Source organism: Sapajus apella, unplaced genomic scaffold, assembly GCF_009761245.1.
Source record: "Sapajus apella isolate SASKATOON/1434 unplaced genomic scaffold, GSC_monkey_1.0 scaffold49, whole genome shotgun sequence".
NCBI classification, from domain to species: Eukaryota; Metazoa; Chordata; class Mammalia; order Primates; family Cebidae; genus Sapajus; species Sapajus apella.
Genome location: NW_022436989.1, coordinates 1845274 through 1861310, shown reverse-complemented (window position 1 = coordinate 1861310; position 16037 = coordinate 1845274). Strand labels below are relative to the sequence as shown.

General features: G+C 46.1%; 1 pseudogene; it reads right to left on the bottom strand.

Annotated features, from left to right (window-relative positions):
• Positions 1 to 14577: 14577 nt before the first annotated feature.
• On the bottom strand, positions 14578 to 15358 carry LOC116526171 (annotated as a pseudogene).
• Positions 15359 to 16037: the final 679 nt, after the last annotated feature.

Genomic DNA, 16037 nt, shown 5'->3' with positions numbered 1-16037 from the left:
CATCGATTTCACTACCTCTATGACCCCCTTCTACCAGCTCACAACCTTTCCATGATTCCTCATTGCCTTTAGGCTGAAGTTCAAACACCTGAGCAGGCAGCCCAGCCCTGTGTCTTGGCCACCTTTCTCCCTGCCCTTCATTCCAGCTGTATTCATCCGATGTCCATTTCCTGTTCATGTCACACTCTTTCTGCCTTTAGTGCTCTCCACGCTATTCCCTCACCGGAAATGGCTGTCCTTCCCTAAACATCTCACCCCTGCCACGGCTTCCGCATTCACTTTTTCATGGTATGTTTACTAAACGTTCCTGTGTGCCGGCCACTATTCTAGGTTCTGGGCATCAGTGAATAAAACAGTCAAAACTGGCCAGGTACAGTGGCTCATGCCTGTAATCCTAGTATTTTGGGAGGCTGAGGGAGGAGGATTGCTAGAGGCTAGAAACTGGAGACCAACCTAGGTAACAGTTTCACTCTGTTTTTACAAAAAATAATAAAAATGAAAATAAAGGCTGGGCAAGGTGGCTCACGCCTGTAATCCCAGCACTTTGGGAGGCTGAGGTGAGTGAATCATGAGGTCAGGAGTTCGAGACCAACCTGGCCAACATGATGAAACTCCATCTCTACTAAAAACACAAAAAAATTAGCTGGGCATAGTGGCATACGCCTATAATCCCAGTGACTCAGGAGGCTAAGACAGGAGAATTGCTTTAATGCAGGAAGCGAAAGTTGCAGTGAGCCGAGATAGCACTACTGCACTCCAGCTCAAGTGACAGAGTGAGACTCCATCTCAAAAGATAAATAAATAAACAAACAAATAAATAAAACAGACAAACTTCCTGACTTGTAGAGCTTCTCTTCTGGTGGCGGTGATGGTGGTGGGAGGGGAGGAACACTGAACCCCGTAAACAAGTCAATTATACACTAGATTGGAAGGAGAGAAGTGCCATGGAGAAGAATTAAGCAGGGAAGAATGCTGGGAGGTCATTGCTATTTCACTGGAGTGGAGTACAGTAGGGAAAACCAGCTGCTTTCTCTTCGACGGTCATGCTTGTCATAGAATACTTTCTCTCCGTTTGCTAAAATGTGTGTGGAGATTTCCCCACACTGGCCCATTCTCCAACACCAGCTGGGCGATCTACAATTTGACTTAATTCTGACTCTATCTACCTGGAGTTAGAGTCAGATCCCACCGCTTAAGGACTTAGTCCCACAAGACTGCCCCTACTTCAGATGCCAGTCACAAGCCCCAGGCTGTGACCCGTGTTCCTGACTGACAGGCTATAATTTGCCCTCCCGGGATGTAATAGTTTGCTAGGGTGGCTCACAGAACTCAGAAAACCACTGTACTCACATTTACCCATTTATTAGAAAAGATATCACAAAGGATACAGATGAACGTCCAGATGGGAACGGTGCACCGGGCAAGGTATGAGGGAAGGGGCATGGAGCTTCCACGTGTGCAGCGGCCTGGCAGCCCTCCAAACCGCACAGCTCAGGGACTTTTATGGCACCTTCATCACATAGGTGTGACCAATTATTAACTCTCGTTCCAGCCCCTCTCCCCTTCATGGAGGATGCGGAGTGGGGCTGTTGGTCTTTCCGGCAACCTGCCCTGTCCAGGCGCCCACCAACAGGTGCCTCATTAGAAAAACAAGATGCTCCCATTACCCAGGAAATTCCTAGTGATTAGGATCTCTGTGTCAGGAACCAAGATCAAAGACCAAATATCAGAACAAAAGGTTCTGCTAATGCCCCTATTGCTCAGGAAATTACAAGGTTTTGGGAACTCTGTGCCAAGGACTGGAGACAAATATTGCTATGGTTTCAATGTTTGTTCCTTCAGAAACTCATGCCGAAACTTAATCCCTGGCTGGGCGCAGTGGCTCACATCTGTAATCCCAGCAGTTTGGGAGACTGAGGCAGGTGGATCACTTCAGGTCAGGAGTTCAAGGACCAGCCAGGCTAACACGGTGAAACACCATCTCTAATAAAAATACAAAAATTAGCTGCATGTGGTGGCAGGTGCCTGTAATCCCAGCTACTTGGGAGGTGGAGGGAGGAGAATTGCTTGAACCTGGAAGGTGGAGGTTATAGTAGGCCAAGATTGTGCCATTGCACTTCAGCCTGGGTGACAGAGTAAGACTCCATCCCCCCACCAAAAAAAATTCAAAGTGACACACAGTGAGTCACATCTGTAATCCTAGCACTTTGGGAGGCTGAGGCAGGAGGATTACTTGTGACAAGGAGTTCCAGACCATCCTGGGCCACATGGCAAGAACTTGTCTCTATAATTCTTTTCTCTGTTCAGCCGGGTATGGTGGCACACTCTTATAGTCCTAGCTACTCAAGAGGCTAAGATGGGAGATCACTTGACACTGAGAGCTCAAGGCTACAGCAAGCTATAATCACATCGCTGCACTCTAGCCTGGGCAAAGAGCAAGACCCTGTCTTTAAGGGAAGAAAAAGTCAAAATGAGAAAATTAGGGGGAGGCCCTGTGGGCCCCTGCAAGGCTTTACTCTAAGTGAGATAGTGAGATGAGGAGTTATTGGAAGGTTTGAACAGAGGAGTTATGCATTAAATGAATCATATTAAAAGCTACATATTAAAAGGATTATATATATTAAAAAGCCACTGGGTTGAGAATAGATTATAGAGACAAGGGTGGAAGCAGGCAGACCTGTTAGGAGATGCTGGAAAAACCCAAGCTAGAAATGCTGGTGGCCCCACGAGGGTGGTGGCCACGGAGGCGGTGAGACATAGTGGAATTCCGGATGGAGCTTAAAGGTCAGACGGGGTCTCCTAATGGATTGGATGGGGGATAAAAGAGAAAAAGAGACGACAAGGATGATGTCACAGTTTTGGGCCTGAGAAACTCTAAGGATGAAGTTGCCATTAGCTGATATGGGGGAAGACTTGCAGGAACAGGTTTCAGGGTATGATGGAGTTTTGACTTGGCCTTGTGCATTAACGTTCTTACATTGCTATAAAGAACAACCTGGCTGGGTGCAGTGGCTCATGACTGTAATCCCAGCACTTTGGGAGGCTGAGGTGGGTGGATCACCTGAGGTCAGGAGTTCAAGACCAGCCTCATCAATATGGTGAAACCCACCTCTACTAAAAATACAAAAATTAGCCAGTGTGGTGGTGCATGCCTGTAATTCCAGCTACTTGGGAGGCTGAGACAGGAGAACTGCTTGAAACCAGGAGGCAGAAGTTGCAGGGGTATGAGCTGAGATCATACCACTGCACTCTAGCCTGGGTGACAGAGTGAGACTCCATCTCAAAAAAAAAAAAAAAAAAAAAAAGAACCACCTGAGACTGGGTAATAATAAAGAAAAGAGGTTTAATCAGCTCACGGTTCTGTGGGCTATACAGGCTTCTGCTTCTGGGAAGGCCTCAGGAAACCTACAACCACAGCAGAAGGCAACAGGTAAGCAAGCACACATTCACATGGCTGGCAGGAGAGCGAGCAAGAGCGGAGGTGCTGGATACTTCATTTATTCTTCTTGTCTCTGAGTACCATGCTATATACTTTAAACAACCAAACATCATGAGAACTCACTCGTTATCATAAGAACAACAAGGGAGAAGTCTGCCCCCATGATCCAATTACCTTCCCACCAGGCCCCTCCTCTAACATTGAGGATTACACTCCTGGCCCATCCCAAATATCATGTCCTTACATCTCAAAACACGATTATGCCTTCCTAACAGTCTGCCAAAGTCTTAACTCATTTTAGCATTAACTCAGAAAGGACCCTTCTGCCTACGAGTCTGTAAAATCAAAAGCAAGTTAGTTACTTCCCGGATACAATAAGGGTACGGGCATTGGTTAAACGCTCCTGCTCCAAAATGGAGAAATCGGCCGAAACAAAGGGGTTACAGGCCCCCCATGCAAGTCCAAAATCCAGCAGGTCAGTCATTCAATCTCAAAGCTCCAAAATACTCTCCTTTGAGTCCATGTCTCACATCCAGGCTACACTGATGCAAGGGGTATGTTCTCAAGGTCTTGGGCAGCTCTGCTTCTGTGCCTGCAGCTTTACCAGGCACACAGTGCAAGCTGCTGATGGATCTACCATTCTGGAGTCTGGAGGACAGTGGTCCTCTTCCCACAGCTCCACTTGGCAGTGCCGCAGTGGGGACTCTGTGTGGGAGCTCCAACCCCATATTTTTCCTCTACAGTGACCTAGTGGAGGTTCTCCACAAGGACTCCACCCCTGCAGCAGAATTCTGCCTGTACATCCAATTTTTCCATATATCCTCTGACATCTAGGCAGAGTCTCCCAAGCCTCAACTCTTGCCCTCTGAGCACCTGCAAGTTTAAGACCATCTGGAAACCCCCAAGGCTTGTGGCTTGCACCCTCTGGAGCAGTGGCCTGAAACATATCTGGAGCCCTTTTAGCCATGGCTGGAGCTGGAGCAGCTAGGACACAGGGAGCAGAGCCCTGAGCCTGACCCACAATACAATTTTTCCCTCCTAGGCCTCCAGGCCTGTTATGAGAGGGGCTGCCACAAAGGTCTCTGAAATGCCTTGGGGGTATTTTTCCCATTGTCTTGGTTATTAACATATGGTTCCTCTTTACTTATACAAATTTTTGCAGCTAGATTGAATTCCTCCCAGAAAATGGGTTTTCCTTTTTTAACTCACGGCCCGGCTGCAAATTTTCCAAACTTTAATACTCGCTTCTCTTTTAAATGTAAGTTCTAGTTTCAGATAATCTCCTTGCTCACAAATATAGAGTGTGCACTGTTAGAAGCATCCAGGCCACGTCTTCAATGCACTGCCACTTAGGAATACCTTCTGCCAGATACTCTAAATCATCTCTCTCAAGTTCAAAGTTCAACAGATCCCTACAGCAGGCACACAATGCCGCCAGTCTCTTTGCTAAAGCAAAGCAAGAGTAACCTTTCCTCCAGTTTCCAAAAAGGTCCTTATCTCCATCTGAGACCTCCTCAGCCTAGACTTCATTGTCCTTATCACTATCAGCATCCTGGTTACAATCATTCAACAAGTCTCTAGGAAGTTCCAAACTTTTCCTTATCTTCCTGTCTTCTTGTGAGCCTTCCAAACTGCTCTAACTTCTTCCTGTTACACAGTTCCAAAGTCACCTCCACATTTCCAGGTATCTTTATAGCAATGCCCCACCTCTCTGGTACCAATTTTCTGTATTAGCTCTCATTCTCACATTGCTATAGAACTACCTGAGACTGGGTAATTTGTAAAGAAAAGAGATTTAACTAGCTTGTGGTTCTGTGGGCTGTACAGGCTTCTGCTTCTGGGGAGGCCTCAGGAAACCTACAATCAAAGCAAAGCGGAAGCACGCACATATTCACATGGCTGGTGGGAGAGAGAGAGCAAAGGCGGAAGTACGACACACTTTTAGACAACCAGATCTCGTGAGAACTTACCATCGCTGAGAGGGGAGACCCCCTCCCCATCTTCCTCCTCGCAGGCCTCCACCTCTTCCCTCCAGGTGAGGAGGAGGGTAAAGAGCGATAAGAGAACAAAGACCTGGAATCCGTGGTCAAGCAACTTGCTGGTGCCTGACCAGCCATAATGAGGCCCAAGGACTGGGAACATAACTCCCTTTTCAGTTCTCAGATCTCTGCTGTGTATAAACCTTGAAGTGTTGCAAAGAATGTTATCCCTCCCGGCTAGAGCCCGGCAGTGGGTCACGTGCTCCACGTTTACATGACCCAGGCCCCCTCCTGGAAACACCTCTGCCAACTAACGATTTACTGCCTTTGTCTTGTCTCTGTAAACCTCCTCTCCTGCCTATTTCCATGTGTGCTGCATATGAATTAGCAAATTAATAAAAGCCAAAACCTGTGAGGTCAGCTGCCCAGCCAAAGAGCAATAACATAGCTTCACCTCTGCTCCCCTTTAGAGTTGTAAGCCCTTAAAAAGGGAAAAAGGCTGCTTCTCAGAGAGCTCAACTCCCAGCCGAATAAAAAGCCACTTCCTTCCTCAGTTGGATGTTCAAGAGGTTTGTTCCCTGCCAATCCTGCTACATCACGAGAACAGCAAGGGAGAAGTCCACCCCTGAGTCAATCACCTCCCACTAGGCCCCTCCTCCAGCACTGGGGATTACAATTCGACATGAGATTTGGGTGGGGACAGAGAGCCAAACCGTATGGCCTTGCAAAGTTAGAGATACTTAATGACGCAACTTGGTCTTCTCCTAAAAGCCTTTGCAATTCTCTACCGTCACTTAGATTATGCACTCTGGTTCTCCTGTAACATGATTTCTATTGCTATCATAACACTTAGTACAGACAGCAACTCATTTAACGCAAGGGTTTTTGAGTTAAAGCATGCATTAACTCAAAATAAACTAGTGTTAAGAACAAACCAGTAACTTCTGACAGTGAAAGAGTGACTGAGACAGATGTTCGCCAGCTGGCACACACAACTAGAAAACTGACAAAATGTGTGGAACAACCGTATTCAGAGACTGGGACTGCAGTTGAGCATAAAGTGTGAGCTCGCAGAGGAGGAAAACGAAGACCAGCCCTGCAATCACCCCAGCTCTTTGCCTGAAGGCAATTTTCGAGTTGTTGCGTAGGGGGCGGGAATCCAAACGGAGCCCAGGAGATCTTGCTGAGTTGAGGAGAGAAAGATTGGCGGTGGGGATGGCTAAGGCAACTTGCAATTTGTGAGGCAGAGCAATAAAGAGGAAGAAACTATGTAAAGAGAGCTCCAGAAATCTGCATACTGAGTCCTCTTGAGACTTGGCATGAATACTAACCTGGCATGTATAGGGGAAACTCCCCAAGCCTGGCAAGGAGCAATTAACTGATGGGAATCTATAAGCTAAACAATTCCCAAAGCTGACACAGGGCTGGTAAATGTGAGTTCCTACCATGCAGAGTGGAGAGCCCTTGGTGAAGACTTGCAGTGAGGAGCAAAGATCTCAGAGGAGTCATGCCTTAGTAGAAGGGCTAAAAACGAAGTTTTAAAGAGACTCAAAAAGATCAACTTGTTCTGAAAGTAACTTAAGTGCCTAACAAAACAAACTTTTATACTCTTTAAAGGGAGATAGTACCAGCCTGGCCAACATAGTGAGAAATGATCTCTAAAAAAAATTAAAAATTAGCTGTGTGTGTTGGCACATGCCCATAGTTTCAGCTACTCGGGAGGCTGAAGCCGGAGGACCAGCCCAGGAGGTTGAGGCTGCAGGAAGTTGAGGCTGCAGTGAGCTGTGATTGTGCCACTGTACTCCAGCCTGGGCAACAGAGCAAAACCCTATCTCAAAAACAGAAAACAAAGGACAGTAAAAGCCAATAACTCAACAACATAACACTTAGAATACGAAGTTACTTAAAATAGCACCAAAACCATGAAATATTTAGGAATATATCCAATGTGTATTGGAAGTGGCTCACACATAAATTTATTGTCATCTCTTCTAAACTCATTAATAACGTGACATTGATAGCCTGAAATTTATCATGGTGTATATACATTACAGAAATTAACAAATAGCACAGATTAGGGCTTTCTAACCACCCTCACCCCAAAGAGCAGGTTCATCAGTACACCACTGAATAATTAAACAAAATCTGAGCTGACCTCTACAATAGAACATTGCTGAGAGAAATTAAAGAAGATCTAAATAATCAGTGAGATATCATTTGTTTATGGACTGGAAGATTCAATATTGTTAAAAATGTCAATTTCCTCCCAAATTACTTCACAGATTCAGTGGAATCCTAATTAAAATCCCAACAGACAGGGTCAGGGACAGTGGCTCACACCTGTAATCCCAGCATTTTGGGAGGCTGAGGAGGGTGGATCACTTGAGGTCAGGATTTCGAGACCAGTTTGGCCAACATGGTGAAATCCTATCTCTACTAAAAACAAAACAAAACAAAACAAAAACCCAAAAATTAGCTGAGTGTGATGGTGGCAACCTGTAATCCCAGCTATTTGGGAGCCTGAGGCAGGAGAATCACTTGAACTGGGAGCTGGAGGTTACAGTGAGCTGAAATTGTGCCACTGTACTTCAATCTGGGTGACAGAGTGAGACTCCATCTCAAAAAAAAAAAAAAATTCCAAAAGATAGTCTGATACTAACATTTATGTGGAAATGCAAAGTTTTAGAATAATCAGAAGTTGAAAAAGAAATGTTAGAGGACTTAAACTATAAGATTTTATTATTTACTGTAAATCTAGATAAAGTCATAAAAGATACACAGATCTGTATAAGATACAGAGATCAATGGAACAGAATGGAATCTCGAAATTCACCTGGACATATACAGCTAATTGATTTTGTTTAGCGGCCAGAGTGACAGCCTCAAAAGATAAATCTAATCATATGAAGCTCCTACTTAAAATAACCGGTGGCCAGGTACAGTGGCTTATGCCTGTAATCCCAACATTATGGGAGGCCAATGTGGAGGATCATTTGAGGCCAGGAGTTCAAGGCCAGCCTGGGCAACATAGAGAGACACACCCCAATCTCTACAAAAATTAAAAAATTATCTGGGCATGGCAGCACATGTCTCTAGTCCCAGCTACTTGGGAGGCTGAGATGGGAGGATCACTTGAGCTCAGGAATTTGAGGCTGTAGTGAACTAGGGTTGTGCCGCTCCACTCCAACTTAGGCAACAGAGTAAGACTCTGTCTCTAAAAATACATTTAAAAAGTACAGTAAGGGCAGGGCATGGTGCCTCAAACCTGTAATCCCAGCACTTTGCGGGGCTGAGGCAGGCAGATCGCGTGAGCTCAGAATTTCGAGACCAGTTTGGGCAACATGGCAGAACCCGATCTCCACAAAAAAATACAAAAAAATTAGCCAGGTGTGGTAGCGCACAGCTGCAGTCCCAGCTACTCGGGAGGCGGAGGTGGGAGGATGGCTTGAGCCCAGGAGGTCGAGCTGCAGTGAGCCCCTCATCGCACCACTGCACTCCAGCCTGGGCGACCGTAAGACCCTGTCTCAAAAAAATAAAAATAAAACAAAATAACTGGAAGTATTTCTCTCTTTCCGCTAACCCATGATCAATATAAAGGCCTTCACGATCTGGCTCCGGCTAATTTCCAATCACATCTGTACAGCTCCCCTCCTCGCTGCTGTTCTTCAGCTGCCCCACTCTAATTTTTACTAGAAAACCCTTTCCTGCCTGCTGAGCGTTAAATCTGTTTTCCCTCTGCCTAGACACTCTCCTCCTGAAGTGTAATGAGCCTGGTCCTGCTCACCTATGACCTCATCTTCCTCATTATGCAGAGACAGCCCGCCTAATGACTTTCTTTTTCTGAAATAGGGTCTCACTCCCTCACCCAGGCTGGAATGCAGTGGCATGATCATGGCTCTCTGTAGTCTTGACCTTCTGAGCTCAAGCGATCCTCCCACTTCAGCCTCCCAAGTTGCCAGGACCAACCCACCCAGCTATTTTTTTTTTTCTCTTTGTAGAGACGAGGCTTTGCTATGTTATCCAGCCTGGTCCTGAACTCTCCTGGGATCAAGTGACGCACCTGCCTCGGCCTCCCAAAATGCTGGGGTGACAAGAGTGAACTGCTGGGCCTGGCCCCTACCAGCTCTTTCTGCAGTACCCCGTTCACTTTCCCACCTCTGCGTCTCTTTCTTCATAGCACTTAACAAGATAGGTAATTATTTTCTTGGTAATTGTCTGTTTCCTTGTTGACTTTCTGTCTTCCCACTAGCCTATAACTTCCATGCTTTCAAGCTCCTTATTTGCACTTAGTATATTTTCTGGCACATAGCTGGCACTCAATAAATTTTTCTTTTTTTAAAATTTTTTTTTTTTTATTTTTTGAGACAGAGTTTCGTTCTGTCACCAGGTGCCAGGCTGGAGTGCAATGGCGCAATCTCCGCTCACTGCAACTTCTGCCTCCCGGTTTCAAGCAATTCTCCTGCCTCAGCCTCCCGAGTAGCTGGGACTACAGACATGCACCACCACGCCCAGCTAATTTTTTATATTTTAGTAGAGACGGGGTTTCTCCATGTTGGCCAGGAGGGTCTCCATCTCTTGACCTCGTGATCCGCCCACCTTAGCCTCCCAAAGTGCTGGGATTGCAGGCATAAGCCACCGCGCCCAGCCTAAATTTTTCTTTTTATTTTAAGAGACAGGGTCTTGTTATGTCACCCAGGCTGGAGGGTAGTGGCTATTCAATAGGCCTGCTCACAACTTACTGCAGCCTCACACTCCTGGACTCAAGCAATCCTCCTGCCCCAGGCTCCCAAGTAGCTGGGACTACAGGCATACCACCACCTCCCGCTAACTAAAAATATATATATATTTTTAGAGATGGGGTCTTGCTATGTTGCCCAGGCTGTTCTTGAACTCAGGGACTCAAGGGATTCTCCAGCCTCAGCTTCCCAAAGTGCTGGGATTGCGGGTGCGAGCCCCTCCACCCAGCCTGAATAGATTCTTGTTGAATAAATGAACGAATCGCATCCAGCTGGAAAGAGAGAGACCTGGGTGAGAAAATGGGCTCAATACTTATGCCATGTGATGGACCAAGGGCTGCATGACGTGGTGCCACAGAGATGCCACCAATCAGACACTCCACCATCAGGCTCTGTGCCTTATGATTGACAGAAGCTCCAATAGCTTGTTGCTGGGGGAGCTGCAATGTCCTGGGCCCGTGGCTCTTCCGTCTACTCTCTGTTTGTGCTGTTTGCCTCCTCATCTTTCTCAGATGACCTGGACATTTAGTTTCCCCAGTTCCACCCACAGATATTAATTTTCAGAAAAAGATCTGAGCAACACCAAGTAACAGTGAGAACCTGTAGAATTAACAGTCCTGAAGGTGGTTGCTTTTTACCTGGCAAAAATCTTTAACTAAGCCCAGAATGCTTTAGAGCTGGGGTTCTAAGTTGTTGTAACTTTTTTTTTTTTTCCTGAGATGGAGTTTCACTCTGCTATCCAGGCTGGATTGCAGTCATGTGATCTTAGCTCACAGCAACCTCCACCTCCCAGGTTCAAGCGATTCTCCAGCCTCAGCCTCCCAAGTAGCTGGGATTACAGGTGCATGCCCCACACCCAGCTAATTTTTGTATTTTTAGTAGAGATGGGGTTTTGCCGTGTGACCAGGCTGGTCTAGAACACCTGACCTCAGGTGATCCGCCCACCTCAGCCTCCCAGAGTGCTGGAATTATAGCACTCTGGGAGGCTGAGGTGGGTGGATCACTGTGCCTGGCCAAGTTTTTGTAACTTTTGAATGTTTTATGGTAACTGCATTTATTATTATTTTTAAATGACTATACAATTTGTAAAGTCCAGTTCTGGTGGAAAAACAATTACAATAAGGCTAGCAGTTATTACACAGGCTTTGTCCTCAAATGATTATTGGCTGTGAGCAAATTTATTATAGATTTAGTTCTGAAAGAAAAAAAACCATAATGAAATAACTGGTACAAAATGCTGGAGATACATCTTCAAAGATTTATGCCTAAAAATTATGGAAGAAATAAAGATTACATGTAAATTATAAACTGAGAATTAAAATAAAATGAAGGCGTTGACACACATGCCAAGTCTCTGAAACTCCTGATAAGAATAGAGCTTATCACAGATACCTTCCTCAAGAGAAGAGACCGGGGTTCAATTTTCTTTTGACAACACTTTTTTAAAAAGTTGATAGTGCAAGACCATCAAAGTCACCATCACTAACTCCTGCTGAAACCCCAGCCAAATCTTCACCCCACCCCACTTAGTCACTTGCAAAAATCACTCAACATTAAAACCAAGCTCTTACATATCATTTCAGGTAAGAGAGATAATTAGAAATGGAGGAAAGAAAAAAATCACTTTAGAGTAATAAGGAATTAGCTGGGCACAGTGGCTCATGCCTGTAATCTGAGCTCTTTGGGAGGCTGAGGCAGGTGGATCATGAGTTCAGGAGTTTGAGACCAGCCTAGCCAACATGCTGAAACCCCATCTCTACTAAAAATACAAAAATTAGCTGGGCATGGTGGCAGGTGCCTATAATCCCAGCCACTCAGGAGGTTGAGGCAGGAGAATCACTTGAACCTGGGAGGCGGAGGTTGCAGTGGGCCGAGATGACACCATTGCACGCCAGCCTGGGTAACAAGAGTGAAACTCCATCTCAAAAAACAAAAAAAAATTTAGCTGGGTGTGGTGCACACCTGTAATGCCAGCTACTCGGGAAGCTGAGGCAGGAGAATTGCTTGAACCTGGGAGGTGGAGGTTGCAGTGAGCCAAGATCGCACCTGTGCACGCCAGCTTGGGCAACAGAGTAAGAGTCTATCTCAAAAAAACAAAAAACAAAAAAACAATAATAAGGAGTTGGCACGTGCCTGTGGTCCCAGCTACTCAGGAGGCTGAGGCAGGACGATCGCTTGGGCCAGGGAGGTGGCAGCTGCAGTGGACCATGATCGTGCCTGTGAAGAGCCACTGCACTCCAGCCTGGGTGACGTGGCAGACCCTGTCTGGTAAGAAAAGAGTAAGAAGGAGCGCTGTGGTGAATTAGGTACAGACTTGTGTTTGAGACCTTGCCTTCAGCTGCCATGGGGTAGCAGGTTGCTGCAGACCTGTACAAATTTTGCTGCCGGTAACTAGGACACCCACCACCGGTAACAACCCCAGGGGCTTTTGCAAGTTTCACTTACCCTGGAAGCTGACCCGTAACGGTGCTTAACAGGCTGCCTAGAAGAGTCTCCAGGGTGCCCTCTGGGGGTCAAGAGCAGGTATAAACTTTTAGAAGACAGGAACTTTATGAAGGTTACTGAATGAATGAATCCAAGCAGACTGAGTCTCAGGGTATGACACTCTGGTAGGTGTCGGATCTTCCCCATTGTATAGACAGCATCATAAGATCTGGAACCTGGAGAAAGTACCTGGGGGCTTCCAGATTTCAGAGGTCATCAGTCCAGTGGCCTTCTGATTTGAGTGGTCTCCCTCCGCTATCTTTCCCCATTCTCTGCTCCATTCAGCTCACTGGGCTATCGGCTTCCCCTCCCTCCAGGAGTGATAGCCCTTTCCCCCCAAGGTCCAAGGATGGAACAGATATTGGACTCCAGTGATACAGTCCAGGAAGGCTCAAGAAGAGAGGCCGCTGTGGTTAAAGCATCCCATGAAAGTGGCTGGGAAATCTTGGTCCTGTTCTACTTCTGTAGAAGGTCCCTTGTGTTCCTAGTTGATTGTTTTCATCCTGAAACTTGTCAAATGCTTTTTAAAAAGTATTTTCTGGACTGGGCACAGTGGCTAACACCTGTAATCCCAGCATTTTGGGAAGCCGACGCAGGTGGATCGCTTGAGCCCAGCCTGAACAACATGGTGAAACCCTGTCTCTGCAAAAATTACAAATAGTTAGCTGGGCATGGTGGAGTGCACCTGCAGTTCCAGCTACTTGGAAGGCTGCGGTGGCATGATGGCAGGAAGCTATGATCACAGCACTGCACCCCAGCCTGGGCGACAGTGGGAGACCCTGTCACAAACGAAGCCAAACAAAAATGTGTTCTGGATATGAAAGCCGTGCCAGGTATATTATTTGCAAGTACTTTCTACCAGTGTGTGGGGTAGGCTTTTCACTCTGTTAAAGGTGCCCAGAGGGACAAAAGTTTAAATTTGTCCTTTTTTGGTTGGCGTTGGCTGAGTTTGTGGTGGCATATGCAAGAAATCATCGCAAAATCCAAAGTTTTGAAGATTTGCCCTATACTTTCTTCTAGGAATTGTTCAGTTTTTGCACTTTCTTTCAGGCCTTTGATCCATTTGGATTTCATTTTTGCATGTGGTGTAAGGTAACTGTCTAGCTTCATCCTTCTCCGTGTGAATAGCCGGGGTTCCCAGCCCTGCTTTTTTTCTGATACTTCCTTTTCCACTGAGTGATCCTGGCACCGTCTTGAAGATCATTTTATCGGACGTGAGGGCGTCCACCTGGGCTCTCTGTTCTACACATGGGTGTGTGTCTGTCTGTGGAGCATCATAGTGTTTGGATTACTGAAACGTTCAGTAAGGTTTGATCAAGAACAGTGAGACTTCCAACTTTGTTCTGCTTTTTCTTTCTTTTTTTTTGCAGAGACAAGTGAACATTTATTTTTGTACCTTTCCTCCTATATGTCACAACAAGGCCTCAGGAATCTCCAAATTCAGTTATGTCCCTGGGCTTGGTTGACTGCTGCAGGAGTCTTAGGGAGCCTTGTACAAAGGCTAGAGTTACGCATTTACCAACAGTAAACCCCAGGACAGGAGATGCAACGAAGCAGGCAGCCAATGTAGAAAACACCAGAATTTTTCCTTGGAGCTGGGCTGCAATGAGAGGTGCTTGCCATGAATGTAAGCTGCTGTTTTTTCTTTTTTTTTTCTTTTGAGATGGAGTTTCGCTCTTATTGCCCAGGCTACAGTGCATTGGCGTGATCTCGGTTCACTGCAACCTCCGCCTCTTGGGTTCAAGCGATTCTCCTGCTTCAGCCTCCCAAGTAGCTGGGATTACAGGCATGCGCCACCATGCCTGGCTAATTTTTGTATTTTTAGTAGAGACGGGATTTTGCCATGTTGGTCAGGCTGGTCTTGAATTCCTGATCCTCAGGTGATCGGCCTCTCAAAGTGCTGGGATTACAGGCATGAGCCACCGCACCGGCCACCTACTGTCTTTTCTTTGACCCTTCCTTTCCAGTTTTTGAAGATAATGCAGGAAATAATCTCTGAAGATACTTGATAAAAATTCCCCAAAACACAGAAACATATGCTTCCACTTCATTGATAAAAATTTCCTGCAGTTTGGCACCTGGGCCTAGTTCAGCTGGTGGATGAGCTGATTGATGCATTTACCCCGATAACCAGGTGTGCCCATCTCCCTGAGGAAGCCCACTCTATTTTTGGTGGCATGATGGGCCACTGAGAGGTGGAAAGGGCGAAAGAACCATGAGATCTCCGGAAATGCTTCTCCGGGAAGGCAATTTCATGAATGAGGTCTTCCAAGCAAATGACACCAGACTTCCCCAGGTGCTCCTTGAGCACTGTGTTGTCTGTCAGACGGATGATCTCATTCTTGACCTCAGCTTGTCCACGTTTCAAAATGAGTTCCCGGACAGACTTCAGATTTGGAAATCCCCAGGTCACATAAAGTTCGACTATATGCGCCATTTTTAGGTCCTGGGGGTGACCAGAACAGAAGGACGTGAACAGACGCATCTCAAAAGAAGACATCCATGCGGCCAGCAAACATGAGAAACGCTCAACATCACTATTCATCAGAAACGCAGATCAAAACCGCAATGAGACACCACCTCACCAGTCAGAATGGCTATTATTAAAAGTAAAAAAATTAACAGATATTAGCAAATTTGCAGAGAAAAAGGCAACCTTTATATACCGTCTGGGAGCGTATTTGTTCAGCTACTGTGGAAAGCCGTTGGAGGTTTCCGAAAGAACTGAAAGTAGAACTACCGTTTGACCCAGCAATGCCATTACTGGGTATATACCCAAAGGAAAAGGAATCACTCTACCAAGAAGACACATGCACTCCTAGGTTTATTGCAGCACGATTCACAATAGCAAAGAAATGGAGTCAACCTAGATGCCTGCCATTGGGGGACCGGATAAAGAAAATGTGGTGCAAACACACCATGAAATACTACACAGCCATAAGAAAGCAAAATTATGTCCTTTGCAAAAACACGGATGCAGCTGGAAACCATGATCCTAAGTGAATTTAATACAGGAACGGAAAACCAAATGCTGTGTGTCCTCACTTATAAGTGGGGGCCAAACACTGGGCACGCGTGGACATAAGCAGAGAGAAAGGGAGGGGAAAGGGCTGAACAACTAACTTATTGGGTGCGATGTTCACTCCCTGAGTGCTGGGATCCCTGAGATCGCAAACCTCAGCCTCACACAGTAAATCTGTGTGACAAACCTGCACATGTACCCCCTGAATCTAAAATAAAAGTTGGGAAGAAAAGAACTGGGGAGAGAGGCTGATGCACTGACATACATTTCCGCAGAGGGCGCCAAAGGCCAGGCAGCCCCAATTTTTAACAAAGTTGAGATCTGGGGTTTTCTTGTTCTTTAGCTCCACAAGAAGGGGTACGTGTAACTCTTTTTTT